This window comes from Accipiter gentilis, chromosome 5 (genome assembly GCF_929443795.1).
Source record: "Accipiter gentilis chromosome 5, bAccGen1.1, whole genome shotgun sequence".
Taxonomy (NCBI): Eukaryota; Metazoa; Chordata; class Aves; order Accipitriformes; family Accipitridae; genus Astur; species Astur gentilis.
In genome coordinates, this window is record NC_064884.1 from 28,701,638 (window position 1) to 28,725,047 (window position 23,410).

The 23,410-nt window shown below is 44.2% G+C and overlaps 1 protein-coding gene across 9 annotated transcripts in view; it reads right to left on the bottom strand.

The window, feature by feature from the left end:
• HIVEP2 (HIVEP zinc finger 2) overlaps positions 1-23,410 on the bottom strand; it is a 142,346-nt gene that overhangs the window by 77,889 nt on the left and 41,047 nt on the right. The gene's annotated exons all lie outside the window — the stretch shown is intronic.

The window sequence follows — 23,410 nt, forward strand, 5'->3', positions numbered from 1 at the left end:
TAGGTCCTCAGGCAAGCACAGTGCTTCCTCTTTAGGGAATGCTGGTACTTTAAAGCCACAGCAATTTCAAACCTGTGAAAAGAGCATGTCAATGAAAATACCTCGGCATATATGGAAGCAGGACAACCTAACCAGCAGCCCACGCACCCCAGAGGGTGTTGCCACAAAGGTCTGCGCTACGTTTGCCAGCTGAGCTTCCCAGAGGTATGAGGTCAGGTAAGCGCAAAGGTTCAGGCCACCGATGATAACACAATCCCTGCTGAAGCGTGTTCTTTCTTACGACCCGGAGAGAAGCCAGCACAAGCACAGATGGCAACCACATTAGAAAGGAAGACAAACCTGAGAGCCTTAGAGCAAAACTCAGGAATCCACATCTAGTGCAGCCGTCCTGTACACACCTGACACGGCCACAGCATCCACAGAGCTTTCTGCCTCTCTAGACTTGAATCTGATGAAGCTTCAGGCAAAACATACAAAAGAAAATACCAAGTAGAACACCTACAAACAGGTGCGAGTAATAAACAGCCAAGGCCATGTCTTGCACCGCGTCACTCACTCACAGCACTGCCCTGTATTCCATTTACTCGGTCAGTCAGAGCGACACAAGAGCTGAGAGCAGGGTATATCAGGAAGGTGTTGGTGACACCAGACCACTGGTAGCACAACAGAAGGAAGTACGCGAACTCGCTTACAAAGGCACGTGGACTACAAACATTTCAGTATCAAAGAAGGTAACTGAAAGAAACATATATTCTCTTCCCGTTTCCAAGCATCAGAACAACATAACAGTATATTAATTTTATTTAAGTGCTGCAAGGAAGCATTTGCTTCTCCATTATATAAAGATGATGTTTCTAACCCATGTAGTGTGGACATGGTAAAAATTGCCTCCTACAACGCCAAGGCTTGTTACATTGACTCTTTTTCTCTTTAGCCTGCATTTTCAAACAGTCATTACTTTACTGTTCCCCTTCCACAACACCTGATATTTGCGTGCCTGATAGTTGTGTTTGCTTTAAAATAACGGCTGTGAGGTGAAGGTAACTTGCCCTTCTGACCCAGAGCGTAATTGTACAAGTGTTTGTGCAGTAATAACCCATCGTACACAAAAAGTGACATTTCTCTAATTGGCATTTGCTAAACGCAAGGGCACCCTCTACACACACAGTGGCTTTTTTACTGGCAACCTCTTTAATTATCTCACTCGTCCTAACACAGAATCTCCTTCCTATCATTAGAGAAGAACAAACCGCTCCTCACCACAGCCACAGTAATACCATAAATTTCATATTACGTATCAGTGAATACTATTAAAGATTAGCCTTAAAAAACAGAGTAGTATTAACAGCCGTCCTGGGAATTCGTTACAGAAAAGGGAACAATTCTGACCTTTGAGTCCATGTTTCAGTGCCTTTTCGATACGCTTCAGAACAACAGTTCAAGCTGCGTCTCATTTTAGTTTCTCACATCTTGTTGCGAGTAAAAGTGAGGACAGAAATTCGAGAGAAGCTGGGCTGGTGCTGCTTTCCCTTGCCTTCAGTCCTGCTGTGTCAACTGATGCTGGCACGTGCAGTGTATTTCTCTGCTTCCTTTGTTTTTGTCTTTCCTTGGTCACTGCTTTGAGTTCCTACTCAGCCACCTCCAACAGCTCTCCTGTTGGCTGCCACATTATGTAAAAACTCAAAAATGGCTTAGGAAACATTTAAATCTGCACTATCTTGGCAAGCAGGTAATCCTTGGAGCAAATGCTACTTACACAATGGAGTGCCTGCATTTCCCAGCCCGCCGCGGAGATGTCGTGCCCCATCTCATGAGGCTGGAAGGAATGCACAAAGCTTTGTAACATACCTCCGACTTTCCATTTCTACTATATAAGCATCTTGTTATCAGTTTTTATAGGGAGGGAAAATGGGAAAGGAAATTCCTGGAAGAGATTACAATTGTCAAACAAGCTTTTGATATCTTTTAAACAGCTGAAGCATTAATTTTTTGGCGGCGCTGTCAAAAGTCTATGAGGGCTTCCTGGCTGCAGTGGAAGGAATAGTACATTTAGTTCAACTACAAGCTGTACTTTTTAAAAAATCCATACGAAAACAGACTCATTATTCATTTTTCTGTTAATACGTGGTTTTGCCCTGCAGTTTCAATAATATTTTTTGTGAGACCTTGCAGTCTCAAGAAAGAACTGCAACTTAGAGCTAATGCTTTAATAAACTCTTGTTTATACTATAGTCAAACCAGAACAAACAGAATAAAGCTACAAATGACATTTTTATAGGAAGTCAAGAGAAAGATTCATGTGTCTGAGTATTTTAGTTACAGTATGGTAGGCATGATTATTATTTCCTGTAAAGCCAAACTGTAGCTTTAAAGAACTGGATGAAGGCTACTCTGGGAATAGAGCATGAATATGACTTGGGCCTCTGAAGAGTAGCTAGATATAAATACCATACAATTTTAATGCAAAACTCCCATCAAGTATTCTGGGAATCTTACAATGGAGCAACGGCAAGATATGGCCATGAAAAATCTGGTTTGAGTCTTCAAAATACCACCATGCTGGATTTCTACAAATGCCTCCCTTTGTGGTAGAAAGTGCCAAAAACTTTCAAGAAGAAGGTTTGCAGTGAGACAGGCAAGAAAATGACCTTTTTTAAAAGTGATCATAGAATCTCAGAAATTAGATCAAAAAGGAAATGGCCAAAGTCTATTAGATCATCTCATACCCAAATAAGAAAAATCGATGTAGTATATTTTACAGTGTTTTGTCCAGGTCACTTTTGAGTTACTCAAACTCATCAGCTCTTCTGCTTTCCATCAGGAGAACAGACCTTCACCATAATGATTTTTTTCCTGGTAGTTAACCTAATACTCCTTTTTCTCACTTGTGCCATTTTACTCCTTTATACCTCTTTGAGACTGCTATTCCCTTCTAGGTAATCCTGGCTTTGATGCTTTTACCACTGTGATATCCAATTTAATAGCAATCAAGGTAGAAAATGCTAAACCAAAAAGCGCAACTGATGTTCTGATTTGCAACCTTGCTCCCTCTGTAACCAGCGGCAAGTTTGTGGTGGAATGAGACCTGAGCTCATGGTCAAGAGTCAAGAGGGTGCAAAATCTGTTCACATTTAAAGACAGGTTGTATTTCATCAGCACAAGGCCCCGAGCTTTACAGAGGATGGAGATCTACTAGCAAAGCAACCTCAGAGGTTCCTATTCTCTTTACTCAGTGTGATGCTCCACGATTTGGTGACACTAAGAAAATTTGGTTTCTCTTACTTCTCCCTGCACATTAGTGAAAGAGGCTTTAAAGAGTTTTGTGTCTCCTAGTTGACATAACCCCATTTCTTTCTCATTTCCAAATTACAGAATTCCAGATTAGGATTTCTGGCTGGCCTTTGTACATGGAAACGGAATTCCCTGGAAGAGGGAAGGAGTTTCACACTGCAGATTGCTATCCTACCTCCCAAGCAAGGAACAGCAGATGTCAGGACCTTAGGAACTGACTTTATATCTCCTCTGCCCCTGAACAAGGACCATCACAAGCAGCATGCAGAGCAATTCCCAAGCATATATTCACTTCACTGCCTAAAAGTATAAGTAAGTGTACAAGAAGGAATGCTGCAGAGAGTCCGTCCTTGAGCACACTGGAATAAGTTTGTGAAAATAACATGACTACATGATAAGGAATTTAATTTTTTAACTTAATTGCTATTATTTCTAACCAGCAGGGTAGCAACTGGCAATTGTGCTTGAAAAAAAGAAAGGCTGGATGAGTTTCTGGAAAACTCCTCAACGCTAAAGGCCTGTCTGCAAAGGGACAAAGTCATGACATGAAACCACAGACACTTGGCAAACTCCTCAGCAATCTTGAATCAGTGTCTTGTACTGCACTCATGTTATTAGCTATTGCCATATCACGTAAATCCTTACAACAGTGATAATTTTGAAGTACCGCTGTACTGTCAGGTGTCCTGACATTATAAAGGCTCCTGGGGGTGTCAGTGTGCAGCATTTCTTTCTCGCCTCCTTTACACCAAGTTTCCGAGCCAATCTGAACACCCTGTGAAGGGCCAGGATCTGCCTCGGGAAGATTTTAACATGGATTGCAAGGGAGCTCCTTCCCTCGCTGTCTCCTTGGAGTATGGGACCTCTTTACCCAGGATAACCCCGTCCCTTACCCGCCTCTATCTTGGGATTCACGTATGGCTTTGCATCTGAAAATGGGAGTCTGGGAGGGAGTGCTGGTGGCTGCGAGCAGATGGACAGGGACTCTGCGCTGACTCACTGGCAGCACACCACTTGTTGAGCTGTTTGAGGTCCTGCAGGAAAAATGCTCACTTTGTGGCACTAAAGAGAAATACTGCCAAGAGCAAAAATCCCTGCAGGAATTACTGTGCTGTGTATATACAGGAAACAAAACAGGAGACGAAGAAAAGACTTTGCCACAGTTTACAGGAGCTGGTGCCAGGCTACTGGCGTAAAAGAGGTACGTTCCCATCTGCCACAGTACACAGGCTTTACCTGCAATATCTTCCTTCCCTCTTCTTCCCCATGTGCAAACAAATGGGTGGATTCCTTTCAAACTAACTCGATGCCATTTACAAATCAATTAACTTACTGACAGCCTGGTCCTGGATCTCCAACAGTCTTATGAAAGTTGCTGGCCGCTTGCAGAAAGGACTGAGCTGATGAGCAAAGGTTTTAGGACCAAGGTTATCAGGCACACAGCATGCAGGAAGAGCTGAAGTGTTATTTCACTCCATTCATTCACATTACAGTACACAATAACATCAAAAAAGATAGAAGGCTCTTCATTTATCTCATCAATTGGATTAAAAAAATGAAATACCACAAAAAAAGAAATACCAATACCTTTTTTCACTTTTTCAACTTTTCTTTACGCTGTGTTTTCCTTATACTATTTCAGTGCGTTGCTTTTCTTCCTCTTCGCTCTTTATTACTCTGCTCACTACAAACATCAACAATGTTTATGTGTAACTCCTCATTTTCCCCTGCAGCAAAATAATGTTTAAATGAGGCAATGGCTAACCCATATTTCCTCCATGACACCTGAAGAAACAAAACCCCAAACAAACCAATGAAACTATACAAGCTCTTCCTCACATAAGCTGACCAAAACTGGAGTTTCCTAGTATCTGGGAACTGGTTCAACAATTTCAGTGGGACTTTATGGAAACACAAAGATCACCTTGAAAGATCAACTATTTATGACTAATAAGATGATTTTGAACTAACACAAGCAGAAGATGCCATGTGTCCTGAAGTAGGCAAATCACGACTTTGCCTGGTATTTCAGAATACTTCTACAAGGTATAGCTGGCTCACAGTAGCAACATTGTATCTACTTGCGTTAATGATTTCATTAAGGACTTAGCAGCATTGCTTGCTCCACACAGTCACTCTTCAAACAAAATAGTACTGTCAGAAGTAAGGGCCATGGGCAAGGTGAGCTTTGTATTACCTTTGCTGTTCTTCCCATCCCAGGGCACCTCTTTATTCTCAAGCGTCTCGAAGCACTGAGAGTACTGTGTCAAAATGATACAAAACTATTAAATACCAATTCATTGTTAAGACCCTCAACAAATATCCGACACTACAGCAGCTGTACAGAGCGTGCCTTCATAGATTTAAGAGGTAGGAGAGAAATGAATTGTATTTAATCTTCAAAAAATTTTCAAAATAAAGCCCCTGATATTCCCATGTCAGATTCAGTCTTCGTTTCCACCTCCCAAGTATGGTAATTACAGTCCTGTGCCCACTGGGAACTAGTTGCACACTGAAACACCAACACTCTTCACTGGAGGAGGAAGAGGTTTGCTGAAGGAGTTACTACAAGATGCAGCAGCAGATGCTTTGACTTCCAGTGAATGTGCAGTATCCCTTGCTCACAACACCTTGTTATTTTAACTACCAAGATGAAATATCTGGTTAGCCGTCGTCCAGGGTGACTGACAAGATTTTAAAGGTGGCCATTGAATAGGTGAAGGCTCTTGCAGAAAAAGGCGGCTTTAGCCACCATGGTCATCGTTCCTCAATTCAAGCTGTGCAAGCAGAACTTGGTGCCTGCACTTAGTCACTGAAGTCAACCGGGTGTAGGCATATGGACCCAGGCATCCGCCTGGCGTGACTTCACTGCAGGGTCAACACCTAAATTAGTTTGTCCCCAACGCATCACCTCTGTTACAGCACACAAAGAGGTACCTACACACACTGCCACATGTCAGTTTGGACTTCAGCCCTCCACCTTGCAGACAGCCCCAGTGCCAAGCATCAGGGAGTGGCAGGCAACTTGCTAATGCTTTTTCCTAGCAAATGACAACCCCTTCTGAAATGTTTTGAAGGTCTGCGGAGTCTTTCTTGAAAGTTGGTGATGCTGAGCTTTTGCACAAACGCTGAAAAAAAGCTACCCTAAAATACTACCACTACCCTAAAATACAATCCCCCTAAAATGGGGGGAAAGGAGGTCAATATTAGCCAAAAGATATTAATGTGTAGCTGGGCATAATGATTCCTAGAAAGCTGTGGCAAATAATACATATAGCAACATCAACCAGTTAGCAAGCTTTACATTCTAAGCACAGTCCCCCAAGAAAATTCACTGAATTTTAATGCAAATGACTCAAGATTCATCAAGCTTTTTGTGCTTAACCTTTTACAGATTTTGAATTATATAACCAGATTGTCATGAATCACAAAGTCTTATTGAAGTCACTGGGGAAAAAAAAAAGAAAGATATAAAAACAAAGGAAGGCTATACTCTTAAATCACAGTTCAGTGAAAACCTTTTCATTCCCTCCTCTCTCTTGGTCTTCCAAGCCTCTTTAATTGCCGCTTCTCTTCCTACTACTTCTCTCGAATGCAGTTCTTAACCAGCACTCAACTAGCCAGAGAGCAGATGAGGAAACTTGCTTCAGACCCAGTGCGTGTGTCGTACCAGGCACCTGTCTGCAAGGAATGGAAAGGTATCCGTAACCTGTATCCCTCGGAGCGAGGGCATCCACGCTACAACAGCACATGCACCGCTGCCGAAAGCAGCTTTATGTAAGCACTGTGTCAACAAACGCACAGACGTGGGTTAACTGGCTCCTGCAGGAAGCCTGGTTTCATTCATTAACTACGACCTCTGGGCTAGTACATGCAGAGGAGGAGACACACAGGCGAGTTAAAACGAAGCTTCTGTTTTCCCTCTGAAAGTTTTCAAGGCTCAAAATCCTGCACAAAACCCAGCCTGCTGTCACCTGAGTCAAAAACAATAGCAGGCACTCAAGTAAGTAAGACCCGTGCGAGAGTTTGCAAGCCCAGCCCGAGCGAAGGGCCACCTGCCAACAGGAAGAAGTGGTGAGGAGGAATTTGGATCCAGCTGCTATCCTCCCCCAGCCAAACAACGCCACGCGATAAACAGCATTAAGGACTTTTTTTAATCATCAGTCAGACCAAGAGCATCCATGTCTGTCATTTTGACTCCTCGGTTGCCAGGAGAAGGGCTTGAGAGACTTCTGGGCTCGAGTTCACGGAGAGCTGATCTCCTGTTTCCTAGCACAGCTGTATCAAAGGGACTGAGCCTGGGAGAGACAGGAAGAACAGGGGGAAAGAAGAAGAAACGACAAAGCGCCACGCCGTAGGGCTGACTCAAGCTGCTAAATTCATCACAGGTAACACTCACAAAAATCTCATAGCTGTCTTGCAGCCCCGTTTCGCACGTCAGCTTCTGACAGAAAGGCAGAGTGGAAGGAGAAAGAGGGGATAACTCAGTATCTGCAGTCCTTATTTTTGTAAAAAGAGGTACTGAACACCAGGAAATGAACTACGACCGCATCCTCAGTGGGTCACTGTGGCAGGTGCAACTTAACCTTAAAATCATGTAGCCTACTGCACCTTCAGATTTAGCCCAGAGAGCACCTGGGTTAAGCACTCCAATAAATCCGCTCGCTGCTCGTGGGCAGTAACAAAAAGGGTTAAGGAAACAACCGGGCTGCAGCTGAAATTCCACAGCACTTCCCTTCACAGAGCTGCAAACTGCGTGTCTCCCTGGGATAAAACGGACTGACGAGCTGCCCTAAAGATCCGCCAGTCGAACACATTGAAACGCCACTACCACCGGCGGACACGTATGGCTGGAGAGCCCGGGAGAGTTAGTCAGAGCATCGCAGTCGCTCGGCGGTCCTCCGGCACGGCCGCTTCCCCGGCGTCGGGGGAAGCGTACCTTTCGGCTACGCATCGCAGCGGATTCACCGCCTCGCGGCCGAGGAACCCCCCTCTCCTTCCTCCCCGCCTCGGCCCCCGGTGAACACCCGGTATCTGGGTACTACCTGCATTTATCAGCAGAGCCATCCTGTGTCTTCAGTCATTCAAGGAATTTAACAGCCTGGAAATTCCTGTTGTCCATTATTGGAGGTCACCGATAAAAGCTAAACAGCAGCCGTGACTCCCATCAATCATAAGTCACTCACTGATAGAGTGCATGGTAGGAGACCTACTGATGTAAGCTAGTCACCAGAGAAAATACCCACTGATGACGCATATCCAGGCACAAAAATAGTTACAGGGCCCCCAAAGGGATTATTCAACAGCCTACATTTAGATATTCTTACAAGAGACCCGCAGTCAATTTGCTGCTATTAGATGGCTGGGGAACGTTGAAGTTTAAGTTTCCTCAGCAGACATAACCACAAATAGCTGGTTTAAATAAGCTACTGCAATTACAAGCTGTTTTGTAAATTTTAACACTGCATTATAGGGATTAAGTCTAAACAGAACCACTGGCTATAAAATGCTGTTCAGCCTTTGCTCTTACTATTTACCAATTCCTCCTGTATATTAGACAGCAATGAAAAGAACAATTTAAAATTAATTCACAAATGCTCAAACTAAGTCCCCTGTGCTACCCAAAAGCAATGTTTGTTCTAAAAAAAAAAATAAAAAAATCAACGTATGTGAAATGGTGTGGGATATTTTGCTGATGCTTCAACACTATCTGGATCAACTTCTTTGTAAAATACTTTTGGCTTCATTTTTACCCCTCTTTGGCATTTGCCTCTCTAGTACTCAAAAAAAGACCTGAATAGCTAATCTTTCTTGCACAAATCAAAACCATGTAAAGGTAAATTATCGATGACATGCAAGACCATGTACCATGCACCTGATTTGAGCAGGGGCTAGAAAGATGACCCCCCCAGAGATCCCTTCTAGCCTAAATTACTCTATGATTCTGTGCAACTGGATTTATTTTGGCATTAATATCAAGTTAAAAACATAATCCTCTAAATTAACCAGTCAACTGGTAATCCCACAATGCTCCTGCCACCTTCAACAGTTTCAGGATCTTCCTCATGCCCTCACAGCAACCAAACTTACTAGAATATAACTGAGCCTACTAACACTGCTGATGGTGAAACACTGACTCTGCATTTCTGGCAATATTAAAATCTTTATTTTTTTAATTAACCGATTTTAACATCCAAGCCCCCTTTTCAGAAGCGATTTTGGTGCTTGGGAGTCTAAAAGTTAATGACTTTCTAGTGCATATTTAAAATCTAAATATAGGAAAGTATTTTATGACTCTGATGCCTACTTCATTGACATACTTTTGGAACGCATTACCTAGCCAAACAAACACTCAAGGATTTATAGTATTTACCCTGTAAAGCAGGAGAAAGAAATGTCCCAGGCTACAAACTTCTACCTCACTTTCTTCATCTGTGATAACATTAATAAAAATAACACCGAAAATTATTTTTAGCACAACTGTTTCGCAAAGCCATCACGTTTCTCTCATGCATCTATATGCTGGCAGGCCACATGGCCTAATTTAACAGCCCTAAGAAGAAATATTCATTGGTGCCCTCTAGCTGATTATCCTAACCAATTTGCTGCAGACACCTAGCACCAGTCTCTCTTTCCTCCTCCTCTCATTCCCGGGTCTTTTCGCTGGTGCCCACTCAATACAACGCCCTGGAATAAAACAATTCCCTTCCTACAGAAGATGTGGTAGACAAAACGTTCAAATCCCCTAGTGTTCTCAGTTGTAGGAGCTCTTACAATAACGCAAGTGTCATGAAAAATAGGAGAGGTGTAAATGTGTACAACACCACATCACCAAGAACCTGTGACGTACTAAATGTACTTGGTAGGAAGTTGGCAAATCCCATGGGAAAATACAACCTGCAGTGTTTCACATGAAACACACCAAGCCTCTCACCCCTTCAGAAGTGACTATTATACTCCTCCCCTTTGTCAGGAGCCTTTAAACAGCTTATAAACCATAGATTACATTTTGCCACACATTCTGGAGCGCACGTTTTAACGTTAGTCAGCGATGGATCAGACAGTTGCACAACTCGCAGCCCAGGACCTCCCTTTTGCCATCACCCAAGCCTGAGCGAGTGAAGTGGGCTCGCCTCTCCCTCCGCTCCGACGCCTGTCGAGGGGACGCGCGCCCCGTCCTGCCCGCCGCGCTCCCCTCCCCTCTCCCTCCAGCCCCCCTCCGCGGGGGCCGTATCGGGTAGGACCGCGGTGCGCGGCCCCATCGCCGCACCGCTGCGTGGCTGCGGTGGGGACGTGGCCGGAGCACTGCCGCATCTTCAAAGCTGTAAGAGCCGCGAGGAGGGGATGCTAACGCGTACCCTGGACACCACCTCTAGCGTGACAGGTGAGGCGAACGAAACGGTGTCCAAATCCCGAACAGGAGATCTGCCGGCTGGAGGGAAACCCCCGCCAAGGGAGAGCTGCCCCAGGAGACGCCGTGCCCGTGGTGTCCCCGGCCACAGCACCGAGGGAGGAGCGGCACGAGGTGCCCGCCGAGCGCGGGCTGCCAGGACGGCTCTTTGGCAGCTCCACCAGCAGGTCCGTCTGCTCGGAGTTACACCAGCGGCCACCGGCCACTCAGAGGACGTGAGAGGCGCGGAGGCTGTGTGGAAACCGGGGTTAAAGCTCTCTTCTCTTCCTCCTTGCCCAGCCGCATGACGCAGAGGTTGGCTGGAACTGGCTGTCTCCGTGCATTTAAAGCCACAGAGATGTCCGTAGCACCATATCAACTGTTAATCGAGGTAAACGTATAGAAGGGAGACCAGGATCTGAAGCTCAACATAAATACCATGAGATTGACTAATCTTTAGGGCTGCGTTCGTAATACTCAAAAGGTCTGTCTGTACCTTGATTGGGAAAAAGAAAGCTGCAGCGTACACGCTCTCATGTCTGTGTCCGAACAGCAGCTGTAAAGCGGTAACTGCTCAAATGTTTGGGAAGCACCAGCCTGCTCCTGCAACATCCAGCTGTGCTTGGAAAGTTAACTTCCCACATACCATTTGCCTGTTGAAACACAGAACGGGTTAATCACAGTGGCCAGGCATCTTGGAAAGGTCCTGGAGCTCCGTTTCTCTAGCACGTTACAGCTAACGTTACTTTCACACACACCCCCAGGAAAAGGACACCACAGACTCGGTCAGTACTCATTAAGGGGATGCAATCCAAATCTCTACGTCATTGAAAGACCAAGGGGTGGCCGGAACAAGGAATAGTCAAAACCCTTTGTTCATGTAAAACAGGCATTTTGCTCCATTTGGAAAGTGAAATTTTTGGCATAGTTCACTTTCCTTTTTTTACAACCAGCTGTCGGTTCTGTCAGTTCTCATACAGGAGACCTAGCACAAGGCTGGTTTGTGCAACTACCTTTGGAAGCCAACAGACTTTTCAAAAGCCTGTTTTCTTGAAACATAAAGGAACCCAGCAAACCCTTGTACACAATAGGTACAGATGTGGGAATGTGACAGATGGGTGGTGAAGGTGACATCTACAGAGTAAAAGGAGATGTGGAAAAATGAGGATCTGGCAGGAGCAGCTTTTACTGTTCCCAGTAGTAAAAAAGCATTGCTTTTCAATACAGAGGGAAAATAATGAAAACAGGCAAAGGACAGAACAGGAGTCATGACGGTAACTAAATGTACCCATCTAAATAAAAGAGTGTAGAGGTGTCCTGTTGTAACAATGCTTCATGATAGTTTTAAAAATGCCATATTTGAAGTAGGAAGCCGATGAATTATCTCTCACTGACCCATGAGAATCCAATTAGGAATATACATTACTGTGGTGTAGGAATATTGTTTATGAGAAGTAAAGAGACTATTAGCTTTCCAGACAGACAGTAAGAGAACACCCCAAATTAGCAAATTATTTTATAAAAGCTTCTACAACTTTTGAAACAAGGGGCAATACTGGAAAAGATGTTTGGCTCACTGCGGATGGAATACTATGGAGCATTTAGTCACTGTGTCATATAACATTAGATAAACCAGGACACTGATGTCAGAAACATAAAAATAGTCACGCTATTCCCATTCTGCCTGCACATCAATCTCTTAGGGCTTTTCTCCCAATGCTAGCATTAGCAAAACAGGTAATATTGATTATAACTGAAAAGCAAAAATGAAATATTATAGAAGTAGAGGCTTCTGAGACTACATAATGATTTTTCTCTATTTGGAAGTAGGAACCTGATACTTCCCTTTGCATGCAAACATCCCTGAAGAAATCCAAGATGGGTAACAATGGATGGTGGTGGTGGTGGAAGTTGTGCTTATTTTAGATATTTAACATGAAAATCAGTATTTTTATTTTTGGAAACAAGTATATTTAAGTTAAATTTCAAATTATCACTACCTATTACATAGTCTAAACTGGTTACATTTGGGAGCATAGTTAACGGTAAATTACAGGGTTTATGCCAAAGTTTTAAAGCAAATCAAACCATGAAACTAAGGAAAGCCGTTGCCTGAGCACCTGGAATCAGGTTTTGTTGAAATGAGAAACTAGCACTTGATAGCAATAGCCTCTTCTGCAGCTGCAGCAATTCTTCGTTTCACCATACTCAGTTTGGGTCTGTCAAATAACTAGCCCGTTTACAGATGAGTAACTGTAAGTTGAGGAAAGTGTACTTTCCTATTCCAAGATATTAATTAAAAATACTTTTGAGATCTATTCTTTACCAAAATTCTTTAACAGTATTTTTAGAATATGGTGGTGGAAAATAATAGTAGTCTCAGCAGGCTGTTCACATCATATGTATGCCACTTGATGTGAAGGGACCAAATAAAGTGAACCATCAAAACATGCCAGGTTTATTCTATATATTATTCTACAGTGACTGCGTGGCAGATAATGGAAGAGAAACTGATGTCATCTATCTTGACTTCTGTAAGGTCTCTGACACAGTCTCACACAACATCCCTGTCTCTCTACATAGAAGAGATACGGATTTGATGGATGGACTATTCAATGGATAGGGAATTCCCTGGATGGCTGCATCCAGAGAGTTGCAGTTAATGGCTCAACGTCCAAATGGAGATCAGTATCAAGTGGTGTCTCTCGGGGTCATACTGCGACCAATACTGTTCAATATCTTCATTAATGACATAGTGGGATTGAGTGCACCCTCAGCAAGTTTGTGGATGATACCAGAGTGATGCAGTTGATACACTTAAGGGAAGGGATGCCATCCAGAGGGACCTTGGCAGGCTTGAGAAGTGGGTCAATGTGAACCTCATGAAATTCAACAAGGCCAAGTGCAAGGTTCTGCACATGGGTCAGGGCAATCCCCAGTATCAGTACAGGCTGGGGGATGAATGGATTGAGAGCAGCCCTGCGGAGAAGGACTGGTGGATTTTGGTAGATAAAAAATTGGATATGAGCTGGCAATGTGCGCTTGCAGCCAGGGCTGCATCAAAAGAAGCGTGACCAGCAGGTCAAGGGAGGCGATTCCCCCCCTCTACTCGGCTCTTGTGAGACCCCACCTGGAGTACTGCATCCAGTTCTGGGGTCCCCAGCACAAGACAAACACGGACCTGTTGGAGTGGGTCCAGAGAAGAGCCACAAAAATGATCAGAGGGATGGAACATCCCTCCTATGGAGAGAAGCTGAGAGAGTTGGGGTTGTTCAGCCTGGAGAAGAGAAGGCTCCAGGGAGACCTCATTGTGGCCTTTCAATATATAAAGGGGGTTTGTAAGAAAGATGGAGAGAGACTTTTGACCAAGATCTGTAGTGACAGGACAAGGGGCAACAGTTTTGAACTGAAAGAGGGTAGGTTTAGATTGGACATAAGGAAGAAGTTTTTTACAATTAAGGGGGTAAGACACAGGAACAAGTTGCCCAGAGAAGCTGTGGATGCCCCATCATTGGAAGTGTGCAAGGCCAGGTTGGATGGGGCTTTGAGCAACCTCATCTAGTGAAAGATGTCCCTGCCCACAGCAGGGAGTTGGACTAGATGAACTTTGAAGGAACCTTCCCACCCAAACCATTCTGTGGTTCTATGATTCCAGTGTACAGCAACTAGGAGTACCTAGGAGATACCGTAAGGCCTTTTATTTCTTTGTGAAAAGTAAAAACAATGACTGCAAACTATTCTGAAATCATATTCATCTCAGTTTGAAGTTTGACTGCAAATCTGCACAATCTTTGATTAAAATAAAAACCCAATTCTGAATGGACACCCATTTCTAACTCCATCTGGAAAAGGGAACAGAGAGTGACTTGGGGTCACCAAAAGTGGGGAGTGGAAAAGGGCAGAATAGGAAACACTGCTGTCCTTCACCATCATCTTCTCAGTATCCATTCCTGATTACTGTGATAAAAAAACATGGTATTCAAGTGTGAACAACCTTGCACATACAAGATCTGATCTGCATGTTGAGGATGCAGCTTCATGCTCTGGCAAGGTCAATGCAATGGCGAGCTGCCACCCAAAAGGGGGAGATGCCGCTTCGCTTCCTCTCCCCCACACCAGCTGTGTGCTCCTGCTCTAGTTTGCCTGTGCCCATGGGGACCCAATCCGAGGTGCAAACCCATCAGAAACCCCTGGCTACCCAACAGCTTGCTGCCTGTGCAGCTGCCCAAACCAGCCAAGCGTGGGCTCAGGTAAGCGGCCACAGAGGACAGGTAGCAGGAGCAGCCCCTCCGGCACGTAAAACCATAGCCAGGACAGTGGGAAACCCATTCTCAAATCCCAACTGCCCACTCGTTCCAAGTTTTGGCAGCGCTGGAGAGCCCTGGCTGTGGAAAGAAGAGCCGACCTCTCAAAGTCGAGGGGCGTTCCGGACACTGCTGCCAAAGCTTCAGCAAGAACCATCAGGCAGCCGGCAGGACCAGGGAGGAAGCGCAGGGGGAGGAGAGGAAGGTCCAAACCACCCCATGCAAAGGAGAAAGCCCCACCTCGGCTGCTGGCAGCCCGCCTGCTGGCCCCCACCACCAGTGCCCACCGAAAGGGGAACTTGCCCCCGGAAGGTGACATTAGCTCTGTGTTGATTTGCTTATCAGGCCTGCCCAAAACCAATTATGTCTGATGTTTCAAAACTGTCCATTTCTGATATTTTTAAAAATGTTTGTCCATTTGTCCAAACTACACAGGTTAGAATCATGAGTGGTTTTCTCTAAAAAAGGTGGCTTTTCCTCTTGCGAGATTTTTTCTTCTTACTCAACGATCAAGGAAAGAAAGCAAGGATCAAACTCAGAATGTTTTCTTCAAAAACCAAATTTATTGATAAAAGAACAATTACCAAATCACGATGCTTCACTTTTTCTTTTTTTAAACCAGATAACAATATGAAATCTCTACAGGGATTTCTCCTCAAATGACAGTTTCTCTTGTTATTTATATTCAAATTCCTCTCTTTCTGGGACTTCCTCAAACCACCAGCTATAACTGGAATATACTGAACTAAGAAAGCACTACCTTGCCTACTTGGCATTAAGAAGTGGAGGATTTCTCTCTTCGCTGTTATGGGAATGCCTACCAAAATGAAAGGTTTTGGGTTGCTCATGCTTATGCACTCATAAATTTGACTCGTCTTTTACTGACATCTCCTTTTCTTACGAAAAGTTCAAAAGTTCAGTTAGCAACAAGCTGATGTTTTAGCTTGCTGCACAAGCCTCTGGATTGGGTAATCAAGAAATTAGAGGACTATCACGCATGGCAGTACATACACCGCGTTCAATATTATGAACTGTTGTTAATAAGCTTAAACAAAAGTGCCAACATACACTTACTTACGATTTTAATTATTTATAGTATACATAAGCAGCCTATCTGTAAGAAGTTGGACTTAATCTCTAACAGACTTCCTGCTGCTGTGCTGCCAGTCTCTCAGTGCAACTGTGGCCATTCTTAATTAAATAAATAATTTACCCTGGAAGATTTCATTGAGTGCCAGCCACAAGCACCAGGGCTGGGTGAAAATAAATCACTGCCGGCGGCATGCCAGCACTCCTTCCTCGAATCTACGGAAAGCGGTGATTTCCCTACAGCGAACATTTTGCATAACCATTCTGCACAGCTTAATTGATCTCTGCCATAGCATGGTAGTAAAACCCCCTCCGTTTCTATGTATTTTAAGAGAGTACTTCATGTCCTGTTGATCTCATTCTATCTTTGGCTGACTTTTTGCATCAGTTGCGCAGCTTCTTGTATAGAATCATCTGCCTCCTCTTTTTTTTTAATTAATTTAGGGTTAAAGTCCTCCTCATTATCACTTCTTATTATGTTGCTGACCCAAACCCATCCTTCAAAGACGGCATGTTACTGCTTTGAGTCTGCAATCATCTCCCACTTTGATTTCTACCATCCTCCTATCAGCATTACCAACCAAACTCAAGTTACTTCCTTCTCTACCAATCTACTCTTATCAGTACACACAAAACCAGCTTTTAATGTTTAACATTTATTGCACTATACTGCTACTTAGGCATTTTCATAACTGCAGAAAAAATGAGGAAAATTCCCACTTTGTGCTGTGATATCGATCTATTTTAAAATCCATTGCAAGATCCTACAATAAATATTATGGTGTGACTTCAATACCTGACAGCAGTGTAAACATCAGCAAATTTTCACGGGCAATCACAGGCATCTCAATTATCTGAATACTGTCTCAGTTATCAAAAGGGCAGCCTGACCTACTGTATGGTCAATGTCTTCCTATGTGCTAGTGATTTTAGAAAACCCACACAGAAAAAAGAAAGTCCTTGGGTGCTCCTTCATAGAAAATTTCTCCTTACATTTTTGCATTCAAAACAAAAGATGTGAAGTGATTGCCCCCATGCAGAAGAGCTCAGATGTTTGGGGGTCCAGGCTCACCACGGCCTGCCCCATGCCCCAGAGCCAAAACATGAGCTCCCAGTCTCCCCACCACGTCAGGTTTCAGTCGCTAGTCCCCAGTCTTCCAAAACCTTTTTTTTCTTGCATAGTTTGGCAATCAGCTTGTAACACTTCTGATGTAAAAACACAGCAACATTTCAAGAAAAAGCCAACCGCTTTGATGGGGCTGCCTCACTGAGGAAATAATGAAGGAAACACATTCTTCTCTGCATACAATTTACCCTAAGGCACATAACCTCCCAAGCGCTACCAGTATTTCACAGCTCTCAAAACTCTGCTCGACCACCTACCACTTTTTGGCCAACTGGCTGACCCAGAAAAGCAGGAGAGAAACGATGGCCGCTGCAGGGAGGAAGTGGCAAGCACAGCTTGTGAACTGGCATGCTTCTGCGTGGGGAGAAGTCGCTCGCTGGGCACAAAGAGCATTGGCTACGGCTTGCCCTGGAATGAGTGATGAGACAGGGGTCGGACCACGGAGGTCACAAGAAGAAAGCAGAAAGAAGAAAGAGCATGCCAAGGGAAAGAGCTTTCTACTTCCACTGCAGTTAACTCCCCTAAATTTCATCCCTCCTCCTGGTTCCCCAGTTTCCAAAAATAACCTATAGAAAGGCAAGAACTGCAGAGGCAGGGAGCCTTAAAAGAGCTGCAGTTGGAAAATACAAAAAGGTGGCAAGGGAATTGGGAAAAAAAAAAAAAAAAAAAGACACATTCTTTTTGGAAAAGAACAGTGACATCTTTTAGCATGGAGGCATATCAGCAGGGATGTAGGCTGGTAGCTGGAACCAGCATCCGTGGGGTCTCGGGTCCTGGGGGCTGGTGCAGGCGGCTGCAGCAGCAGGGCAGCCAGAGGGGACGGGGGGCTGCTTGGCCTCTCCCCGGGAGGCTGGCGAAGGCTTGGGCTGGTCTTGGCCATTCCTGCCCTCACGTGCTGCAGCTCGGCAAACGGTTTCTGTTTAGGCAACCACACATTTTGTATGTCTGGTATTAGAAGATGCTTGACACTTTCCCTTAAAAGTAAAGGCGCCTTAATGCGAAAAACATCTCTTAATGACTAAGAAGAGAGTCAGCAGTGAGCATTTGCACCCAAAGAATCCAGTTCCTCCCACATCAAAGCAACCTCTTGGAAAACTGATTATAAACAAATTAACAAACAACTAGCATGTCTATCAAAAATAATTGTTTTGTGCTGGAAAAGAATTAAAGACTCACAGGGCCTGAAACAAACACTGAGGTTTAAATCTGATTCCTCATTGCTGGACTGGACACTAACATGAGGGAAGGGAAAAAAACCTCCTCCTGTCATGCAGAAATGGCTGCCCTGCTCACACGGCATCTGTGGAAAGGGTGATTCTTCTCTAACTATCTGAGAAGTAAATTCAGGTACAGGTTGAGAGATTTGGGGTTACACAAACATAAGCCATCGTATTTCCACCTTGAAGTGGCTTTGATTTTGGGTGATTCAGCCTTGTATTACAGCACCCCAAAGTCACATTCAATTTTTTGCTTCTGTTTTTCAGCACTGATCTAAATAAGCAAGTATCAGCACATCTCTGCATAACTACAGTGTGATACAGGAACGTCCCTACTCACTCCACCAAAGGCAGCGAGACTGCACTCACTGTCAAAAGGTCTGTTTTCACTAACGTTTCCTTCTTGTGCCTTTTCACCTCTTGCTTTCTCTGTAGCAGGAAAAATTAGTAAGGCATCCAGGTAAGCTCAGGTCCCCATGCTTCTACCATAAAAGTGTTCATCTTTATCGTAAATCCTACCACATACTGCAGAGCATTTCAGACACGACTGCCCAGTGAGAACCATTCCCGTTCTCGTACAACAAACCCACTATTTGAATGCACATTTCTCCCCCGCTGCAGACACTCATATCTTCTCTCCTCGACAACAAATTTCAGTAAATGTCAGTCATTACATTCTCACAAGTCTCGAGAGAATCGGTAGCTGGCTCTGAGGAGGAAAGCCAGACTGAGTCCCCCAGCTCAGCCCTCGGGTGTTGCACAGCCACCCTGGTAGCGAGCAGGGGTGCAGAGCCTCAGCCCGGCCGGGCAGCCTGCAGATGTAAAGGCGGTGGGTGAGAAGTCCTGGGGGGGAAAGGTCCACGGGAGAGCACATCCTGGTACCGCTGCCCACAAAACAGCCTGTTTCAGAGAAAGGGTATTTCTCACCTTTGCGGTTCTGTAGGAAAGTTGGAGCTCAGCCCAAGCTTTTAGCAAACAGGAAGCAGAAATGGCAGAAATTATTTGGAGGTTTGGGGCTTCGGGCAGGGTTTAAACCTCGTAACTCCTGATCCTTTCCTTCTCTTTCATGCTTAAGTAACGATTTTCAAATGGCACAGCTAGCGGCGCCCATGACTTATTCCACGGCCATCTTCTTCAGCCTCCTATCACAATGAAAGTCACCGCAATCTGAGAAAACATCCCCTAGCAAACGATGGCACTAAGTGGGCCAAGCTGCACCTCCTTCAGAGAAGCAGCAAAGCCGCTGAGGGAGAAGCATTTTTAGGAACGAAGTTTAGGAGAGTGGGAAGGAGACAGCTTCACACAGCCTTAGCTGCTTCTCCCAGCAGAGTAGAGATTGAGAAGGAAAAACACCACAAGCCTCTCATCTTCTCCAGCTTGCCACAAAAGAGGGGTGTATTTTTCAGCAGGATCTGGTGAGTCTGACACTGAACTTAGCTCAAGTGACATGAAATGTTAATGTTTAGGAACAAGGTAGGTGGAGAGGAGGAGGAAAGAAGACATTCATTACTTGATGTAGAATTCATTCAAAAGCTTCTTTTCATAGCCAGAACTAAAATTTCCATTCAGCTGTTTATTTCTGGTATCCTAGATAGCTTGAACAAGTGGAAGAAGAGGGATCTAGAAAGAGCCCTTATCCCTGCTTGCACGGCAACAGCCCTTCCTCAGATACCTCCAGAGAGAACTGGACACGTCTTTTTCTGACTGCCCATCTTCAAATGCAGGATGGGCAATTTTCCTCGGGGATATTCATACTGGCTTTAGGCTTCCAGCCAAGGTGCACAGGAGAGATCTGCCTGCAACCACCCACTCCTGTGCCTGCAGGAGCCCCCTGATACGGCCCCACTGCTCCCCACCAGCCCCCAAAACCTCCACATGGAGAATGTCACAAGCTCTTGATGCTACAAACTTAGCAGCCACTATTTAAAATTAGCTGGACTAGTGTATGAAATTAATCCGTGTGTGCTCTGCATTTTTTCTGTTCATGTCAATCTGAATTCTCCTCTCTCATCACTCTGATATCCTCTCCCACTTCACGTATTTTAATTTCCTTGCTCTTTTTTTTTTTTTTTTTGGTCTACATTACATCTGAAAAACAACTTTTCCCTCATAGGCACCAGAACATCATCTCTTTCCTGTGTTGTGCTCTTCCCAGCCCCCTGTTGTTTCTCTGCTTGCCCATCTGCCTTTGCTCTGTTTCCTCACTCTTCCTGTCCTTGATTTCTCTCCTCCTTTTCTTCTTTCTTTGATGTTCCTCTTAGTGCTTTCCCTTCATCCTTCCTGCCAAGCTGAATGAGTTGATCCACTGGGGAGGTGCTTGCAAACAGCAGCTAGCCTGTTTGGAGGGTTACACCAGGTCGGGACACCTACACAGGAATCCTTCACCTCCCTTACTACACTGCTGGCTGGAGTGATTCCTCCTCTTCATTCAGGGTTGTACGCACAGTCCCTTTGTCAAAAGTCAGGCAAATGAAGGTGCCACATAATTTGGGAAGCATATGCTAGTATTTAATGAGCTACGTCTCTCTTTTTGTTTTGGGGTGCTGTGCAGAAACCAAAAGCCACAACAACAACAACAAATTTGGGAGAGTGTCAAATGCAGCATTAGCAAGTGGCTCAGGCTTACCAGTGCTGCTCTCCCTCAGAAAGTGGCTGTTTAAAAATGACACCTTCTTACTTTGCAGTTCTGCTGCCTTGAGGGTGAAATCCACCCCTTTGCAGAATGCCAAGACAGGGTCATTTAATCATTTCAATTCTATTTATTCCCTTAGAAAAGGTTTACGCATGTTGCACTGGTCTCCTGAGCAGGGACAAATTTCCCCCGAGTAGAATCTCAAAGACAGGGTTCTGACTTTAATGAAAGCAAGCCTTGTTTTTAAGAAAAAAAAAAAAATATTCCTGTTGCTAGTTGGGGAAAAAAAAAGAAAAGGATACAGATAAGAGAGACAAATTTTATTCCTCCTGGCACAGCAGCAAGAGAGTGGTTGACCAACTTCCAACTGCAGAGCTGTATTCTCTCCCCAGTTAAACAGAGAAACCTCACTGAAATGTATAGGCCAGATCCACTGAAATGTTCTGGCTGCTTTGCCTGTTTTAGCAATGCAAAGCAGCTGCAAATCCAGTTTAATTTGCTAGTTTCTGTCAGCTTTACCGTGCCAGATTAGCACTGCTGTTAGCCTCAGAAATACCAACATCTGGAGGTTCCCCCACCACCCAGCCTAGCTTTAAACCTTGGAAATCTGCAATTCATCCACCCATCAGCACAGCTGGCGGGACCAGCCTCAGGTAGTTAGCCACCCTGAGCAAAATACATTTGTCACAATCCTCTATCCTGCACTCATGCAGCCAACCGAGCAGATCAAACAAAATTCACATAATGATCAGCTCTTGGTTATTCGCTGGCCGATTGCCTGCCCAGTTGCTCCAGAGGGTGACTCCTCACCCTGTCTGGGAGCAGGTGCCTTCCTAGTGTGGGTCCATGAATCCAAGTTGGCCGGCAAAACAAAATACGCTGTTTCCTCATACTTTTATATTTCTTTGTATGTCAGGAAACAGAGCTCAGTCTTGTTTCCTGCTCCTCAGCCAGGGGAGGTAGGAGAAACTGGAAGTAGATGTAGAGAAAGGCAGAAAGAAGGCAGATCAAAAAGATCAAGGAAAAATAATAAAAAAAACCCCAAACACTGCTTCACTCTGCTCTGTAAAACAGTACATCTTGGAAAAAACACAATCCACTCCCCAAGTCTTTCTCTCCAGGGATATACAACAGTCTCAGGAATTAATAGCATTTTTTTGCAACATTCAAATGCTGCTGCACTTACAGTCTTATAAAAAAAAACCAACAAAACAGCCTCTTCATTTGCTTTTTGCCTGAGAAAAACACATCTAAAAAAGAATGGGAGGGAATTGGGGGGAGGAGGGGACAGCGGGTGTATTCATGTCAGTTCTGATTTTCTAAGAACAAAGGCTTTACTTTATATATAAATAAATAAATTGGAAACATTCAGCATGTTTTATTTTTCCTCAGCTCACTCCCAACCCCTCACTCTGAATGCATTAATACACACACCTTCAGCACAATCGGGCTCTTGGTGTTGCCATGGAACTGAAACCTTTGCAGTTTAGATGATGATGTACGCCAGGAAGCATACTGTTCTTACACTTCCTATAACAGAAGCAAAATCGCTGCATAGCATTAACTCCCTTAGTATTTAAGGCATTCGGTGTCTTTCTTGTCTGCTCATCTTCACACAGAGTTTGCTTCTTCTATCTTGCCACATGCAAATGAAACACATTTGACATAGCTATTCTCGTCTTCGTGAAGTCAATAGCTCACATGCTGAGCACATTGAAGAAGGTCCACAAGACTATGGACTTTCCCTTTTTAATAAGAGGCTGTTTGCAGGCATGCAGCAGCTGCGATGAGGGCTGGAGAAAGCATACGTATATGAAATATATGTGGGTACAGCAAAGTATTATGTATCAGGGTAGCATTTAAGCAGATTCTTGAAACCTAGTTAACATATTTATTGCTAATGCTCTTGACGATCCTTCTGAATATTCTTTCGTACCCATTTGTCCGGACAACCAAATTACAGCATAAAGCTCCTGGAGCAGGCACCAGATCGTTCCACACCTTTTTTTTTATAACTTAGGCTGGTGAGATTTCAATGGCGAGCAGAGCTTTAGGCACTTCAGTTAGAGGGAAAAATTAGTACAACTCTGTGTTGCCTAAAGATTCAGCCTACAGTTATTATCTTCAGCAGATCTGAGCTTTTTGCCAAAGCTTCTGAAAATGGCTGTACATGCATTGCAAATACATAGATTTTTATGTTCAAAGAAAAACCAGGGAACACAAATATCCAAGTTCATTATAAAAAGATTACCATAATAAATAAATAAATATATAAACAAATAACCATTCGTGTATGTAAACATTGGCTCCGTACCTGCAGAAACAGCTGGAAGCCAGTCCATGGTCTGAAGCCAGCTTGAG